The sequence below is a fragment of the Panthera pardus genome, unplaced genomic scaffold (assembly GCF_024362965.1).
Source record: "Panthera pardus isolate Hobbes unplaced genomic scaffold, ASM2436296v1 HiC_scaffold_10, whole genome shotgun sequence".
NCBI lineage: Eukaryota > Metazoa > Chordata > Mammalia > Carnivora > Felidae > Panthera > Panthera pardus.
Window position 1 is genome coordinate 104,989,325 of NW_026526655.1, and position 17,947 is coordinate 105,007,271.

Consider the following 17,947-nt stretch of genomic DNA (forward strand, 5'->3'; position numbering starts at 1 on the left):
CTAAATATGAAAGCCAAGCACGTTTCAACCTCTCTGGGCCTTACTTACCTCTTCTCTAAAATAAAGATAATAATCTCAGAGGGTTGTTTTGAAGAGTGAATGAGATATTTACTGAGGTCCACTGATATGACCCTAGAGAAACAGCAGGGGGCAAGACAACTAGAAACTGCCCTCCTAAAATGTATAATCCTGTATTCTATGAAGTCAGAACTGTGCTGAGCAAATAATATGATCTCAATAAATGTAATAAAAACATTGTCATTGGTCCAAATGGTGGATCTTTTCCCCAGGGTCTGCTCCAGGCCTACCTAGTCTCTTTTTTGATGCTTCAGTGTGAGGCCATAACTTCTCTTGGGCTTTACGGGGTGGGAGAGCGAGAATATGGTCCAGGTGAGGAAGGGTTTTGCTTGTCTGACAAAATCCGAGGATTACTTTAAGAGTATCTAGAGGATAGGAACAAAGACCGCAAGGCCCACAAGGCCTGTGTCTTCCTCCCAACAGAGATTTTTCTAGTGAACTGGTAGCCATGAGTTCAAAGTTCTACTTGGTGGTGAGTCAGCTCTACTGGTTAGACAAGTGAAGCTTTCTCTGCTTGAATAATCGGGAGACTAAATCACAGCTGAATGTGCGCGTTGTAACGATATACGCGGTAGGTTTACGTTCAGTGACGACTCCTCTCCATGCCTTCAACATAAGTTGTATTAATAGAAAAATTTACCTGATAATCTTTCTAGAATGCAGACATTCCTAAAAGCAGTGCAAAATTTGGTTGTTCTTTCCGTTCTGTGTTCTGGCTTTCTAACATTTTGGGACCTGAAAAATAGAATTTAAAAAAATCCCTTCCCAGATATGCTTCTGAAAAAAAGGCTGTGTGAGACAGACAACCCTGGAGACACTGTTCCTCCTTGGATCAAGTGCCTACCATACATCCAAGTGTGATGTAACACAGTAATTAAAAGATACCTTTGTCATAATTAGGGTTAGCTCGATTTCCGCGTAAGCCGAGTTCTGTCTGAAACTCACTTCCTTTCATGTTCAAACGAACACATCAGCTGCAGCGTAGTTGAATAACAGAGGAAAACCAATTACGTCTGCTATAGCTATTTTTTCCTCCTTGTCCCACAATAAAGCATTATCTCCACGTGGAGAGAGTAAAATTGACATTTGTAGATGAAGTTTAAGTAGAGGTGATAACTTTTGTTGTGTGATCAACACTCTAGCAAGAGTGTAAGGCTGTTATCTGGACAAGTTTTCTTTACTTCAACCCATTAGAAGACAGTCATAGGTTGGTGATTGTTGTGGAATGAGTTGCCCAGATTTCACATGTTGGAGCCCTAATCTACACCTCAACATGTGACTGTGTTTGGAAAGAGGACCTTTCAAGAGGTAATTAAAGTAAAATCATTAGGGTGGGGCATAATCGAGTATGACTGGTGTCCTTATAAGACGAAGAGATTTCGGGGCGCCTGGGGGGCTCAGTCAGCTGGGTGTCCAACTTCAGCTCAGGTCAATGATCTTGTGGGTTGTGGGTTTGAGCTCCGCTTTGGGCTGTGTGCTGACAGCTCAGAGCCTGGAGCCTGCTTTGGATTCTGTGTCTCCCTCCCTCTCAAAAATAAGTAAGCATTAACATTGTTTTTTTTAAAAAAAAAGATGAAGAGGAGATTTGCAGAGGGAAGTCCCTGTGAGAAGACAGCCATCAACAAGCCAAGGAGAGAGGCCTCAGAAGGAATCAACTGTGCCAACAACCTTGATCTTGGACTTCTAGCCTCCAGAACTGTGAGAAAATAAATTTCTGTTGTGTAAGCTCTGCCCCCCAGTTGGTGGTACTTTGTTATGGCAACCGAAGCAGACTACTCCAGTGAATCAATATTTAATAGTCCCACAAAACACAGGGCGGAAACAAACACCAGGAGAAATCGGTACTCTTGGGAATTTTACTTCCTTGGTACTGTAGCTGAATCATAAGAACTGTTTCTCTGTGAATATATTTCTGCAACATTAATCATCATCATCATTATTTCATAATAGCACCTCCAGCGTCTACCATCTATTACATATTTACCAGGCTTTGTGCTCTGGACTTTCACCCATTCCATAGGGATATCACAAAGCCTCTCAGAATATCAGTGGCTCAAGCCATGTTTCTTGGTCATTCATTGCCCAGAATGGGCACTCCTGGCTGGAGGGCGGGCTCTCCTTGGAGGTTACCTTTCAATAAGTGAATCAGGAACCAAACAATTTCCTTCTTCCTTAGAGTTCTGCCCTGTCCCCTCAGAATTCACTTAATTCAGTAAGTGGAGAGAGAAAGTGAGGGGGGGGGGAGAGAGAGAGAGAGAGAGAGAGAGAGAGAGAGAGAGAGAGAGAGAGAAGAGAGATTGTGTGGTTCACAGGAGGGTTTTATGGACCAGAGTTGGATTGGAAGTGGAGTTTGTTCCCTGGCCACCACCTTCCGTTACCGAGAACTGGTGATGTGACCTCACACAAGTGCAAGGGAGCCTGGGAATACAGAAGCAGGAGGGCAGGTGAACAACCTGGGCAACAAGCCTTCCTTTGCCACAGTTTCTGAAAGTTTCCTTTCTCTCCAGGTCTTATGCTATAATCATGACTTGTAAAAAGTGGAATGAACCTGAGGGTTAGAGAGGATAAGTGATGTGTCTGAGGGCATATAACCAATATATGATGGGATTGAGAGTGAAATCCAAGTCCAAACGTCTCCCAAACCTGTGATCTTTTCACTATACTAGTTTAACGAAGTAAATTTCCAAGAGATGTTTTAAAAAAGGGAAAACTCTGAGGTCGCATACATTTAAAACACGGCAGGCCATAGCCCATATTCAAAATGGACTTTGACATATCAAAGGACATGAGACCTCTCAAACCCTGCCCAGAGCCACCCCCGCTCCTCCTTTGGACTCCTCAGTCATACCCATGCTATGGAGACTAAAACTATGACAGCATAGCAGCGGGCCACCAGGACCCTTCTCCTTCACTAAAACTGGTGTCTGTTCTGTTTGTTCATTGACAATGTCATTGAGCTTCCAGAAATTCCCCACTTCCTGGGCATCTTGATGTGTGGCCTCAAACCCTGACCCCATTGCTGTTCCGATTAATGCAGCCACCAGGGGGCACCACAAAGGAATAGTTCTAGTATCCAGAGGCCCCTGACTAGAGTAGCCTCTTCTCTGGTGATTGAGGAGACACCCTCGGTAACGTCACTGACATCCCAGTGCTATGTGCCTGCTGTTTATCTGGCTACCTGTATCTGTGGATACTCCCCATTGTCTAGTGTTCTCCCAAAGTTCCCTCCACATGGCCATTTTTTGATGAAAGACCTTAGTGCTAAGACAAAGACTTCGTCTCTGAGAAAGCCAACGTTGGACAAAAAAGCAAGTCATGGGGCAGTCATGGAGGCCAGTGTGGACACCAGCTGTGTGTCATGTAATCTACCAGCATGGAAGGGACATAAAGAATGGCTACGCCTATGGGGTGGTTTGGGATAAGGGGGTGCTAAGGCTTTGGGCCCCCATTTTAAGCAATTCTATTGAAGTTCCCCTCCAATTCATTAAAACTCATGAATGCTGACTTACCATATTTTTGAAAACCTTGATGTTATCAATTAATTAATTTTTATTATTTAACATATTTATTAATAATCGATAATTAATAACAATCAGTAATTATAAATAAAATATAAATTATTTTATATATAATTTATATATAATATAAATTAATTAATTTTTAATTGTTAATAGTTTATTTTATATTTATATTATTACATTATTATTTGTTAATTTATTAATTTATATTAAATTTATTAACAAACTTTGAAAACATCAGGTTTATTAATAAAATGAGTTAATACCTACAAAGAAGTTGCCCTGTGCCAGACTTTATACTTTCTTTTAAAAACATGTTTATTTATTTTGGAAGACAGGGAGTGGGGAGAGGGGGGAGTGCAAGTGGGGGAGGGGCAGAGAAAGAGGGAGACACAGAATCCAAAGCAGGCTCCAGGCTCTGAGCTGTCAGCACAGAGCCCGATGTGGGACTTGAACTCACAAACTGTGAGATCACGACCTGAGCCGAAGTCGAACGCTTAACTGACTGAGCCACCCAGGTGCCCCAAGGTATTATACTTTCTAAATGTATAATCAACTCAATAGAGTAGGTATTATAATCATCGTCATTATCCCCTTTACAGGTGAAGAAACTGAGGTAAAGAGAAGTTACTGAATCATAGAATCAGAATTGGAGCCCAGGCAGCTGACCGTAGAATCTATGCTCTTAATTACCAACCAACTGTACCACTTTCTGGTCAGGAAGACAAGATTTGACCTAATTATCTCAGGCATTACAGTACATGACTTTTATGGCAGTCAGTAGTAAAGATATTGAAAATGTAAAACATCTAAAACACTTTTTATTTTAAAACAGTAAAGGTATTGAAGATGTAAAATATCTGACACTTTGTATTTTAAATTTGAAACTTTTGGGCCTATAGCTGTAGCCCAATTACTATTGGTTCAGCAGAAATGGAGAGGATCAGCACTGTAATGATTATCGTCAATTTTAGGAAGAAATTTTGACTTCTTACGACTAAAAGGGGCCTAATAACTATTGATCCAGTGGAAAAGTCATCAGGATAGTTTGATGTGGTTTCCTGTGTCAAAATACAGTTCAGAAAACTGGCATCAGTCATGTCACAAGAGGTCACTCCAGCAATCATCTGGACTGTGTTAGAACGATTTGACGAATGATTTTGGCTATAACTTGGAAAAATTGATCATTAGTTTTGTAGTTTGGCTTGTTTGGGAAAGAAAACTCAATGTAACATTTTCATACATAAATATATAGATTTCCGTATTAACATTATTAGTGTACCACTGGTTAAATATTTTGGATATATACCTGTGAGGGCCAAATCTCACAAAGGTAGCTCTCTGGTAGGTTTACACATTGAGAGTTACAGTTATATAATCGATGTTTTCATTGAAATTGTGTCCTCCTTAAATTTACGTCACTCGGGACCTCGGAATGCAAGAAAATGGGGTCTTTGCAGATGTAATTGGTTAAGATGATGTCACACTGGATTAGGGTGGGGCCTGAATCCAATGACTGGGGTCTTTAGAAGAAGGATTCAGACACAGAGACACTCAGAGAGGAGAAGGCTGTAGTCATGCCGTCACTAACCAAGGAATGTTAAGGACTGATGGTAATGACCAGAAGGTTGCAGGCAAGGAAGGCATCTTCACTAGACCTTTGGGTGGGAGGTTGGCCCTGCTGACCATATGACTTTGGACTTAGCCTCCAGAACTGTGACAGAATGCATTTGCATTTTAAGCCACCCGGTCATGGTCATTTCCTACCGCAGGCTTAGGAAACAAACATGTCTGTCTCTGCACATCCTACTCATTCTTCAATTCAAATTAAATTTCTGTCTCTTTCGGGAAGGCTTCCTACTCAAGGCATGGAGATAGTGCATTTCTCTAAACTCTAGGAGGCACCTTATTGTCTTAACCTTTCCTACTCATCCTTCAAGATTCAGCACAGACCTTGACTTTTCCAAGAAAGACTTCCCTGAATATTGTCAACTCCTTAATGAGCAAGGCTTTTTGGTCTATACTCCCGTGGCTCTCAGATTTGTACCTTTATTATTGTACCCGTTATGCTATTTTCATTCTTCGTTTACCTGGGAAACGCTTGAGTGTAAGGATCGTGTCTTTCATTTGTGCCTAATGTCCTTCTTTCAAGGGTGTGCTTATTGAATGATATGCATGAAGGAAGTCTGGAAGTCAAGGAGTTTTGCTCAATTGCATTTGGCAATGTTCTTGTGATTTTTACTCTAAATTCCTTTAGCCCTTTGCCGTTATTTTCTCAGGGCCTGTGGGCTTACAAGATGTATATACTTAATGTAATAATACATCATAACCCTGGATCTTTTAATAGCTGCAGTGTCTTTAGAGAAGTTGAAAATGTATCAGACATGGTTACAACATTCCTTTGCATTTTCCAATATGTTAATATCTATCATTTTTTTATGTGCTTCCTTTGTTAGCTTTTCTCTTTTAGTTTTTAGTTCTTGTTGTATTATTTTAAATTGTGAAATCATTACTAAAATTGAATTAACGTGGGTGCCTGGGTGGCTCATTCGGTTAGGCGTCTGACTCTTGATTTCGGCTCAGGTCATGATCTCACGGCTTGTGAGTTCAAGCCTCGTGTCGGGCTCTGCGGGGAGAGCAGAGGTCCTGCTTGGGATTCTCTCTCTCTCTCCCCCCCTCTCTCTGCCCCTCCCTGCTTCTGTCTCTTAATCTCCCAATAAATAAATAAACCTAAGAAAACAACGCATAAAATTGCATTAACGTTTAAAAAGTTTTATTGTTCTTTATTCTACTTCACAGGACAAATTCATTCTTGTTCCGTGTTCTTTATTGTTCTTTATTCCATTATGCCCAAACCTCATGATTTTATTTTCACGAATTCTGGTTGCTGCACATTTATACTTCATCTTTGTAAACTTTACTCACCTTGTGACTGTAATCTTGTTTTGTGTTCATGGTGAATGTCTGTTGCTCTCGTCTGCTTCTTTTCTGGTACAGCAACCTGCACCTGTCCTGTCAACACACTTCTCTTCCGTTCTCAGCCCTTGTGGTTCTGCTGGCAGGACTCCAGTCCTAGCTCCAGGGGTAGGTATATGACCCACACTTTCTGGAACTTTGTGCAAAGAAACACAGACAGAATAAGGGTGGGATACATTTATCCTGATATTACCTGCCCCAGTGAATAACCCATTTATTCATGCTACCTAATTTATTCATCCATTTATATAACAAATACCATTCTAGCACCTACTATGTGCTGGTTTTGGCCTTGGGGATGCACGTTGAACAAAAGAGAAAATCTATAGTCTCATGAAGCTTGCAATAATTGGGGTTCGGGGGAGGGGGAGAAAAAATGCATTAAACCAAGCACATGGGCAGATGATTTCAGATGGTGATTAAGTACCATGAATACAATACAAATAGGATGTTCTATGAAGAAAATAGAACACAGAAGTGTGGCCAATAGTATCTGGTGTGTGGGAAGGAGTGGTTAATTCAGACGAGGTAGTAAGGAAAGGCATTTCTCAGGGTCAGCGTTAAATCTGGCACTAAATGATGAGACAGAGGTAGACAAGCAGAGACAGTGGGAATGTTATTATAGTCAATTGATTTTTGACAAGGGTGCTAAAAAAATTCAATGGTGAAAATAGCCTTTTTTTTTTTTTTGCAAGTGAGGTGGGACACTGGAGTAACAGTGGACAGCTGCCTCATGTGATATACAAACATGAACTCAAAATAGATCAAAGACCTAACTTCTTCATATATCATATATCATATGATGTTGTGGCCTAACTTTTTGATGGTATTATGTCTTATAAAGCTCTTATAGATATAACACCAACAACACAGAAACTGAAGAAAGTAGATACATTGGACATGATAAAAATTTAAAAAGTTGTACATAAATGGGCACTAAAAAGTTAAAAGACAAGAAACAGAATGGGAGAAAATGTCTACAAATCATACATGTGGTCAGGTCCTAGTGTCCAGAATTTATAAAGAACTCCTACAACTTGTGGTAAGCAGAATGGTGGTCATCTAAAGATGTTTATGTTCTAATCCCTGGAAAGTGGGACTGTGTTACCTTATGAGGCAAATGGTGCTTTGCAATGTGGTTAAGCTAAGGACCTTGAAGTGAGATTGTTGTTCATTTTCTCGATGGGCTCAGTGTAGTCACCAGGGTCTTTGTAAGAGGAAAGCAGGAAGGTCAGAGCCAGAGAAGGTATGACAATGAAAGCAGAGGTTGGCATGAAGCAGTCATGGGCTACAGAATATGAGCAGCTCTGAGAAGCAGAAAAAGGCCAAGGATGAATTCTTCCTTCACACCTTCAGGAAGAATACTGCTCTGTCGACATCTTGAGTTTAGCCCGGTAACACCCATTTTGAACTTCTGATCTGCAGAAGCATGGACAGGCAGTTGGTAGAAATCTGGATACTGAGTGCTGTGGATGGGTCTCGGAAGGAAATGAGAAACATTTTATGGGAGAATGGGAGACAGGGGATCCTTGTTGTATAGTGATGAAAAACCCAGCAGAGTTTTATCTTACAGTTACGTGCAAGTCAGAATTTGTAAGTGATGGACTTGATGTTTCACTGAGATTTCCAAGCCAAGCGTGGAAGGTGTGGCCTGGTTTCTTCTCGTGGCTTATGAGAGGAGATACAGAGGAGAGGAGAGAGATAAATCGGTAGAAGAATTATTAAACAAAAGAGGACCAAAGACCCGGTGATTTGGGAAATTCTCAGCCCATCCATGTTGCAAGCAACAGTACAATTTGGAGATTTAGCTGAGGGTATGACAAGACATTCTTCTGTAGTACGTGGAAAGGATCAAGAGATCAGAGTAGTCAAATCCCACAGAAGACCCTTTGAAAAGATTGGGTGTGTGATGCAGCCATCTGGGGAGAAACCAGGGATGGAGATGGGATTCTCCTTTGTGGAGGCACCTCTCGTTTATGGGATTGAACCCCAAGACAGACACTGGAGTCCACAGGTTTCTTGAGAATATGGTACCAGCAGAAACACTGTGCGCTTAGGAACAAAGAGACGGAGAGAGGACAAAATAAAAGAAGGCGGACAGACCCCCCAAATTCTGTAAGCAGGAGGCAAACAGTTGAGCTGCAAACATATTCTATTCTCCATGAAAAAGGAAAGATACCTCCAAGGGTGGAACCATGAGCCCAGAGAGACAATAGTGGCTCTCAAACAATGGCAGCAGGAAAGGGTGTATGATGCTCTTTTGAGAGTTAGAATGTAATACATATTGTATAGTGTGTGTGTGTGTGTGTGTGTGTGTGTGTGTGTGTGTGTGTATACAGTGACAGCAACAGCAGTGACATCAAGAGGTGTCATTTATTGAGTGCTCTTCCTGTTTCAGACAATATTGTATACACGTTTCATTTGATTTTTCTAACAAGCTTACAAGGTAGGTAATCTTGTGCTTATTTTCACACATGTAATTTATGGTTTGGAGAGACCAAGAAACTTGCCCATGGTTGCAGAGCAGGGGTAGAACCGGCTGCTTTCTGGGTGGGTACCACTCTGCTGTCGTTCCTCCTCGTCCTGTGATGGATTAGAATGACACAGTAAAAGTCATGTTAAAAATACTGACTTGTAGGGGCGCCTGGGTGGCTCAGTTGGTTAAGCGTCCTACTTCAGCTCAGGACATGATCTCATAGTCCGTGCGTTCGAGCCCCACGTCAGGCTCTTTGCTGACAGCTCAGAGCCTGGAGCCTGCTTCAGATTCTGTCTCCCTCTCTCTCTGCCCCTCCCCTCCTCATGATCTATCTCTCTCTGTCTCAAAAATAAATAAAAACATCAAAAAAAAAGTAAAAAAAAAATACTGACTTGTAGGGGCGCTTGGATGGCCCAGTCGGTTAAGTGTCTGACTGTTGGTTTCAGCTCAGGTCATGATCTCATGGTTCATGAGTTTGAGCCCCGAGCGGGGCTCTGCGCTGGCAGCATGGAACATGCCTGGGATTCTCTCTCTCCCTCTCCCTCTGTCGCCTCCCCCCCCGCCCCACCCACCACTCACTCTCTCTGTCTCTCTCAAAATAAATAAATAAATAAACTTAAAAAATACTAACTTGTAGACCAAAAAGATATTTTTCAGGAACCTAAAATAGTTTATGGTATTAACATAGGGGAAGGAAAAAATTGACTAGAAAACAGATATTGGCTGTTCCTCCTGTTAAGTCCTCAAACAGCAAACACTGAGGCTAAGAATTCTGAGTATTTCAGTCCTCTGGCCCTGCTACCCATATATAAGATAAGAATACTTCAAGTTACTTTAGCCCTTTGAATACTCTGTCCCCCAGAGTATCCAAATACTAGACACAGAATATCAAATTCCGCGCTCACGACAGAACCTGTGATGCTAACATTCCTCCAAATAGAAAACGTGGAGAGGACATACGCCTAAGGAAACTGGCCCGCAGGAGAGTCACATTTCTCCCTGAAGTCACTAAGAATGACATTCTTGGAAATGTACACTTAGGCGATGTAATGTGGTTAAAGCATAGATTTCAGACGAAGATAGAGTAAGCGTGAATTATGGTTCCATAACTAATTAGCTATGGACAAAGTGCCTCATAGGATGATAGTGAGGACAAAATGTAGGGTTGCATGGGACATGTCGAGCACAGTGACTTATACATATGAAGCACTCAGTGTAAGTCTAGCTGTTGTCATTATGACTGCTATATCCTCATCCCTGAGACGTGGTTAATGGGACTGTCTGTGATGACAAATCCAGTTCCTTAGTTTATATGATGAAGAGGAAGACCTGGACCCCAGTAAAACTTTCCCCGGGGCAATCTGTTCTGTCTGAATCCTATGGGATTTTGTGAAACAGAATAATTTCAGAGAATAAAGGGAGTTGGAACAAAGAAGGATTGCTAACGTGTTACCAAGTAAGATTGTTACATTTCTTTTTTAAAAATTTTTTTAATGTTTATTTATTTCTGAGATGGGGGAGACAGAGCATGAGTGAGGGGAGGGGCAGAGAGAGAGGGAGACACAGAAGTGGAAGCAGGCTCCAGGCTCCGAGCTGTCAGCACAGAGCCCGACGTGGGACTCGAACTCACGAACCGGGAGATCATGACCTGAGCTGAAGTCGGTCACTCAACCGACTGAGCCACCCAGGCGCCCCAAGATTGTTACATTTCAATCACACAAAACAAAGCAGGTCACAAATAGAACTGACATCCATCCCCCACTGTCACCATGAGTTCATAAAAGAAAGAACACTTCAATAGTAAAGTATAATAAGGAAATAATCTTGGAACAAAGGGTGGCTCTTTGAATGAACTTAGCTTTCTGAAACATACACTTCATTTAACTTGGGTTTTCTGACTGATGCAGAAAAATGCCATCTTTTTTGGTGCCAGCGTTTAGCAAAGACCGATCGAGTAATTTCGATGGGTCTGTTTTCAGTCAGCTGACTGATGTTGCTGGTGGACGACCAACCTTGCCCCTCCTTGAGTGCCTGCCAGGTTGCGCTAAAATGTCTATCGTGCTCTGTTAGTCCTATTATTTCTATGAACAAATACCGAGCACATGATCTGTGCCAGATTGCACAGCGCTGTCGCTGAGCGGGGACAGAACAGATCACTTGGAGAGAACAACCCGGTGGTTGCTAGAGAAGAGGAAGGTAGGGAGATAAGTCACTGAAATAAGTGAAGACGATTAAAGGGCACAAACTTCCAGGCACAAAATAAATAAGGCACAACAATGAAAAGTACAGCAAAGGCAACATAGTTAATAATATTGTCATAACTTTGGACGGGGACAGACGGTGACTACACTTGCCATGGTGAGCATCTCATAATGTACAGAATTGTTGAGTCACTCTGTTGTACATCTGAAACTAATATACTATTACATGCCAATGGTATTTCATGCAAAAATTACAAAGAATTTTAATTTCTCCTTGTCTCTCCCTAACATGTTTTCGGCATAGATTATTACGTTCTAGGTGCTATTCTCGAGTTTTACTTACATTATTTTTCCAGAGCTCCACAGCATTCTCCTTAGAGAATAGTAGGTAAAATGATTATTTAGTAGGTAAAATGATTATTCCCATTTACAGACAAAGTGTCTAAGGCACATAGAAGTTAAATGTCACAATCTAACAAGCAGTGGAGCTAAGATTCTACCCTGATTGTCTAACTCTATAACCCCACCCAAGTTTTTCTCCTTTTTTTTTTTTAAAGTTTATGTATTTACTTTGAGAGAGAGAGAGAGAGAGAGAGAGAGAAAGCACACACGGGAGTGGCAGAGAGAGAGGGAGAGAGAGGGAGAGAGAGAATCCCAAGCAGTCTCCACATTGTCAGCATGGAGCCCAATGCAGGGCTTAAGCCCAAGAACGGTGAGACCATAACCTGAGCCAGAATCAAGAGTCGGTTGCTTAACCAACTGAGCCACCCAGTTGCTCCCAAGTAGTTAACTCTTTAACAGCCAAGCTTGTCATCTGTGAGGGAGAGGGACACATGAACAGATTATTTCAGCAAAATAACATTGTTAAGACCTAGACAGGAATACATAGAATTAATCACGGACTTATTCTGAGTTCAGAGAGAGCTTCTTTAAGATGATGCTGGGATACAAGTCTTCAAGGAGAAGAAAGAAGAGGATTCCTGAGAGAGAAAATGTACAGATACACAAAAGGCACGTAGGAATGGTGCAGCTTGTGGGGAGTTCCATAGTTCAAGATCAACAAGTACAAACAACTTGAAGGAGGTTTTCAGAAAATAACACGACTATTCATATGGAAGCCTACTCGTTATAATGGAAGTTGAGGAGGGGCACCTGGGTGGCTCGGTAGATTAAGTGTCCCACTTTGGCTCAGGTCATGATCTCACCGTTTCTGGGTTCGAGCCCTACATCGGGCTCTGTGCTGATGGCTCAAACCTGAAGCCATCTTGGGATTCTGTGTCTCCCTCTCTCTCTGCCCCTCCCCCGCTCACACTCTGTCTCTTTCTCTCAAAAAATGAATAAACATTAAAAAAATTTTAAAAATAGTGGAAGTTGAGGAGGTAGAACATTTTGCCCCCTCCACTATTCCCTCTAGGGGAATATCTATAGGCAGGGGGAGGGCTTTAAATGGCCAGACATCTACATCATAGCTTTTAGTTGTGCCTTTTCTGCTTGGTTTATTACATCAAGCTTTTCACAAACCTAATCCCAGACCTAAATATGTCTGTCTGTGGGACGGTGAAGAAGATACCCTTCCTCATCTCTGGAGCATTGTATTTAGGATTTTTTTCAGGTTGGATATGGAATTTCTTGGAGTACAGTTGTTTCCTTTTGGAATATTTAGGACTGAGATAATGCCAGTGGGAAGGACGGGCTAAGCAATGCTTCAGCACAAAGGGCTGGAGTCTCTCCTGACAGAGCACTCATTCTCCCCATGGCATAGCGGTGGAGGTGTTTACGCTATTTGATTGGAAAGCGTTTTGGAATTAGTAAGAGAGAAGAACTTGTGAAAGTTTGTTAATGTGAAATGAGTTTAAGATTTTGTGAAGATTTGTTATGTTGAAGCATATAATCAGGCTTGGCTGAGATGATTACTCTAGTCTTACAGCATGTGAGAGGCCATATGGTCAACAACATCTCTCAAAATCCTGCTAAGAAGGGGCACCTGGGTGCCTCAATTGGTTAAGCATCTGACTCTTGACTTCAGCGCAGGTCATGACCTTGTGGTTCATGGGTTTGAGATCCGAGTCAGGCTTCGCACCATACTGACAGTGCAGGGCCTGCTTGGGATTCTCTCTCTCTCTCTCTCTCTCTCTCTTTTTCCCCCTTTCCCCCTCCCCCATTCCCTCTCTCTCAAAATAACTAAACTTAAAAAATGATTCTAAGCAGTAGGGATCTATTTTAATTCGATGATCTTAGTACTGAGGGGCCACAACTGTAAGAGAGTAAAAGTCTGGTGTGTTCTACCGGGCAGGAAGTGATGTAATGGAACCGAAGGGAGCTCATTTAGGCATGGCTCTGGCTGCCATCTGAAGAAGCCCGCAAAACGGTCGGGAATCACTGGTGAATGTTAAGAAATGAAGCCTCAAATCATTAAATACGAAAGAGCATTTTCATATGATAGTGTGGAAGATGGAGTCATGGACCAAAAACAGGAGGACCTAGAAGCAAATGGAATAGCACGGATTACGGAATAGGATACAGCAAGGTTCAAATCCTGGATCTCCTCCTCCTGGATTTTACTCCCGAAATGTTATTTAAATCTTTTCTAAGCCTCAGATTCCCCCACTGTGTGGAGGAACGTTGGAGGATCCAAGGTGCGGTGTTGCGGGATTTCAGAGATCTTCTGTTGGGAGTGCCCCACAAAGCACCGGTCCTAATAAATGACATCATCATATCATGTCATTTTTAGGTGCCCATCACATTTTCCCCCCCACTCATACGCGATGCTAACGGTGGAAATTTCCTGGAACGCTAATGATATCTTACTTTGTGCAGTGAAGTATAAGACTTAGAAGGAAAATCTCTCATGAAGAGAGCTCATTGATTGAAACGAAGCCTGATCAAGATATAGATGTTTGAGCCGACGCCTTCACCTGAAACCACAGGGGATAAGTCTGACGAGAGAGAAGCGGAGGACGGAACCAGTTGCAGAAACAAAAGGGCGGTTGGACGTGTTTTGAGAACAAGGGGCGAACGCGTTACGGAATCGCTGGCCCTGTTCATGAGGGCCATCTGTATTTGGCTCAGGCTAAAAATTCTAGTTTTCTTTCTTCAGAGTTTTGAGGTTTTATTCCTCCATCAAATGGCACTTTGTATCGAAAGGAAATTCTCTGAACGCAGTTTAAGAATAGGATTGTGCTATTACTGGGTGACCATCTGGCTCCATTTTTTCTTTTTTTTTTTTTCCTACTAGTAGTTTCCAAGCGGGGTCTTTAGTCTTGCAGGTGGTTTGAAGCCAATAATATTTATTTGACAGCCTCAGATGTCCATACTTGAACAGAATGCTTGCTTTTGCTGCCTTCGGCAGTGGATTTCATAGGATGCATTTTGGTTAAAAAATTCTCGAAGAATGACTTTGAGAGGCAGAGGGAAGCGGTTGCAGCAGAATTTGAATGGAACTTCTGTGGCGTGAGTTCTTTGACCTCTTTTGTGATCAAAACTAAAATTGATTTTCTCCATAGTTTTGGTCTGGGAAGCTCTCTTTCCTAAGCCATCAATTTCTTTTTCCGTTTTTTCCAAACTGAGTTGAGCACAGAAAGATTTACAGTGACAACCACCCACTGATAGTAGATATAATGGAGATAAATATATTTAATGCATTTTTTTTTTTACAAATTAAAACTGGTTTCTTCTCATATTATGTTTTTATGAAATCTTTCTGCCGTGATTTATAATGATCTGTAAACAACAAGAAAATTAGTTTGAGAAAAGAGTCAAATGAGAGAGCCATGCAGTTATTAAAATATGGTCTATTTCTCCATATCAGCTCGATAGTTCTAAGATACGACAGTGTGGATTAAGAAATATTTTATGACCGGGGCGCCTGGGTGGCTCAGTCGGTTCAGCGACAGACTCTTGGTTTGGGCTCAGGTCATGATCTCACAGTTCATGAGTTCAAGCCCCACATCAGGCTCTGTGCTGACCATGTGGAGCTTGCTTGGGATTCTCTCTCTCTCTCTCTCTCTCTCTCTCCCTCTCTCTCTGCACCCCCCCCCCCGCATTGTCTCTCCCTCTCTCTCAAATAAATCAGTAAACTAAAAAACAAAAGAAATATTTTATTACCAAAAAGATTCAAATGGGTGTTGATAGGCTGAGCTCAATTATTTTCCTTACAGAATATGCCCTGAGCATAGACAAAATTGGGAGCAACCTAATTCACAATAAATTTTGATTGGCCGTGAAAGGTCCTTCTGTCCTAAGATTCACCCTCTCCCAGTTTCTAGGTCACAGACTCTTGCCCTGGCTCCTGTTTTGGGAGAAGGCTTTATGATGTGGATCAATGCCTCTCCTCCATCATTTATTTAAGCCTCACCTTGTTGATGGAGAGATAGGCTTTGCAGCACATCTCCCTGGTCTCAGCCCCCAGGTCATGGTTGGACCGAAAGTGGGCAAAAGTAGGATACAAATGGGTAAATTGGGTCCGTTAGATTTTCTTGCTGCTTTGAATCAAGATATGCTGAGACCTTGCCCACTAGCAGGTTGTCAGGGAGCTCTGCTGGGGGCCCTGGTCAGCAAAGTAACTCCATATGCAGGTTGACGAAATAGACACGATATTGAATATTGGGCGAGGAAATCGGTAAGGACGAGAAGTGCAGAGAAGCTGCGATTTGGTAAAGGAGAAAGTCCTAGAGGGGAGGAACAGTGCCTCACCCCTGGGCAACCTGGTTGTTGCCCAGCCCAGATGGCTTTACCATCATCACATGCACACTCTCTGGTAACTTAGATTAGGTCTCTGATTTTCAAAACCTGATAAGCTAAACAAAAGCAAATATCAGAAGTTTTGCCAGTTGCAAATAAGCTTTATAAACACAGACTCGTCAGTGTCTGTTGGTTGATGAACTTAACTAAGGAAACTAATGAGAGGTCACCTAAGGGGACTGAGAGAATGGGGCAGCCGTGGAAAAGGTACAATGGGAAGGACAGGCTTTGGGGAGTTCTAACACCCATCCCTGTGTATTATCTGGAGTGAACTTTCAGCCGGGAGTCTAGGGAGATTGGGAAAGATATGTTGCAAAAGACACTTTCTCCCACCCCCCCCTCAGTGAAATGACTTTCACTCAGTTGGATGCTGTCATTGTACCCTAAACCTTCACTGAGGCACCAGGAAAACTACCTGTGGAGGCTCATGTTAGCATATCATATTGAGATGATGGTTATTATCGCCACCTACGACATTGCTTGGGTTCCTTCTAAGAAGTTCTATGCAAGAAATTGCTTTCATAACTAATCTTAGGTAACATTGTGCTTTCTCTCAGGAGCTGTCATGATTTCTCTTCATGGGCATGTACAATCCGATGATTCTGTTACCATTTTCATTTTGGTGGTCAGGAAGCTCAGAAGTAAAGCCCTGGGGGAACTTCTGGCCCCTAAGCTCTGTATTCTCTCCCCTCCCCCCCTTTCTCCCAAGGCATTAGTTTCCCAGGTTTAATTCAATGTTCCCTAGGCTTAACAGATACGTTGTCATTCATATATTAATGCTTTATTGCATACCCTTGTTGCATACATTGCTTTACATTATCCAACTCAGGCTCTTCCCTCATTTGTCTTTGTTTACTCTGCTCCTTCTTCCTGGAAAAATGTTCCCCTCTGTCATCCCCAACCCCTGGCAGCATACTTACACTTACTTCAAGACGTACTTCAGGCACCTCCTGCTGGAAGCCTTGCTGATAGCTTGAGACCATGCACCTTGTAGCTAACACATGTCATGTTGCCCTGAGATCATCTGATATCTGTCTACCTCTCTCCCTAAACGGTCAGCTCTTTGAGGGCAGGATCTGCTTTGTATGGCAAGTAGTGGGTGTTTTGTTTTTTAAGTTTATTTATTTATTTATTTAGAGAGAAAGAGAGAGAGAGAGAGAGAACATAAGCAGGAAAGGGGCAGACAGAGAGAGAGAGAGAGAGAGAGAGAGAAAGAGTAAGAGTGAATCCCAAGCAGGCTCCATGCCGTCAGCACAGAACCCAACGTGGGGCTCGATCTCACGAACCATGAGATCATGACCTGAGCTGAAATCAAGAGTCAGAGGCTTAACCGATTGGGCCACGCAGGCTCCCCAAGTAGTAGGTGTTTCATAAACGTTCGGCAAATGAATACACGAAGTGCTTTATGGAATACCATAGAAAACAGGCAGAGGTTAATAACATTTCAGTTGAAGAAAAGCTTCTTATAAGGAGTAATAGTTGATAGTAACAAAGGGCTCACTGTATGGGAGGGGGTACTTACGCATTTTTTATATATTAACTTATTTAATTATGCTTCCCCCAAACAGGTAGTGAGTACTGTTATTATCTCTCTGTTACAAATGAGAAAACGAAAGCCCATAGAGGTTAAGAGACTTGCCCAAGTTTACCAAGCTAGTGGCAGAGGAAGAACCAGAATGCAAATGGCCTACCCCTGGAGCCTGCACACTAATTTGCTCTGCTGTGGTGCCTCTCTGTCATCATGGACACATTCGGGCACCAATTTCTTTATGTATTTTTATTTTTACTTTACAAAGTTGATACACAATTGACGTACAATGTTGTATTAGTTTCAGGTGTGCAACAGTAATTCAACATTTGTATATATTGCAAAACGATCGCCACGATATGTCTAGTTAACTTGTTTTTTTTTTTTTATTAAATTTGTTTTTAACGTTTATTGTTGAGAGACAGAGACA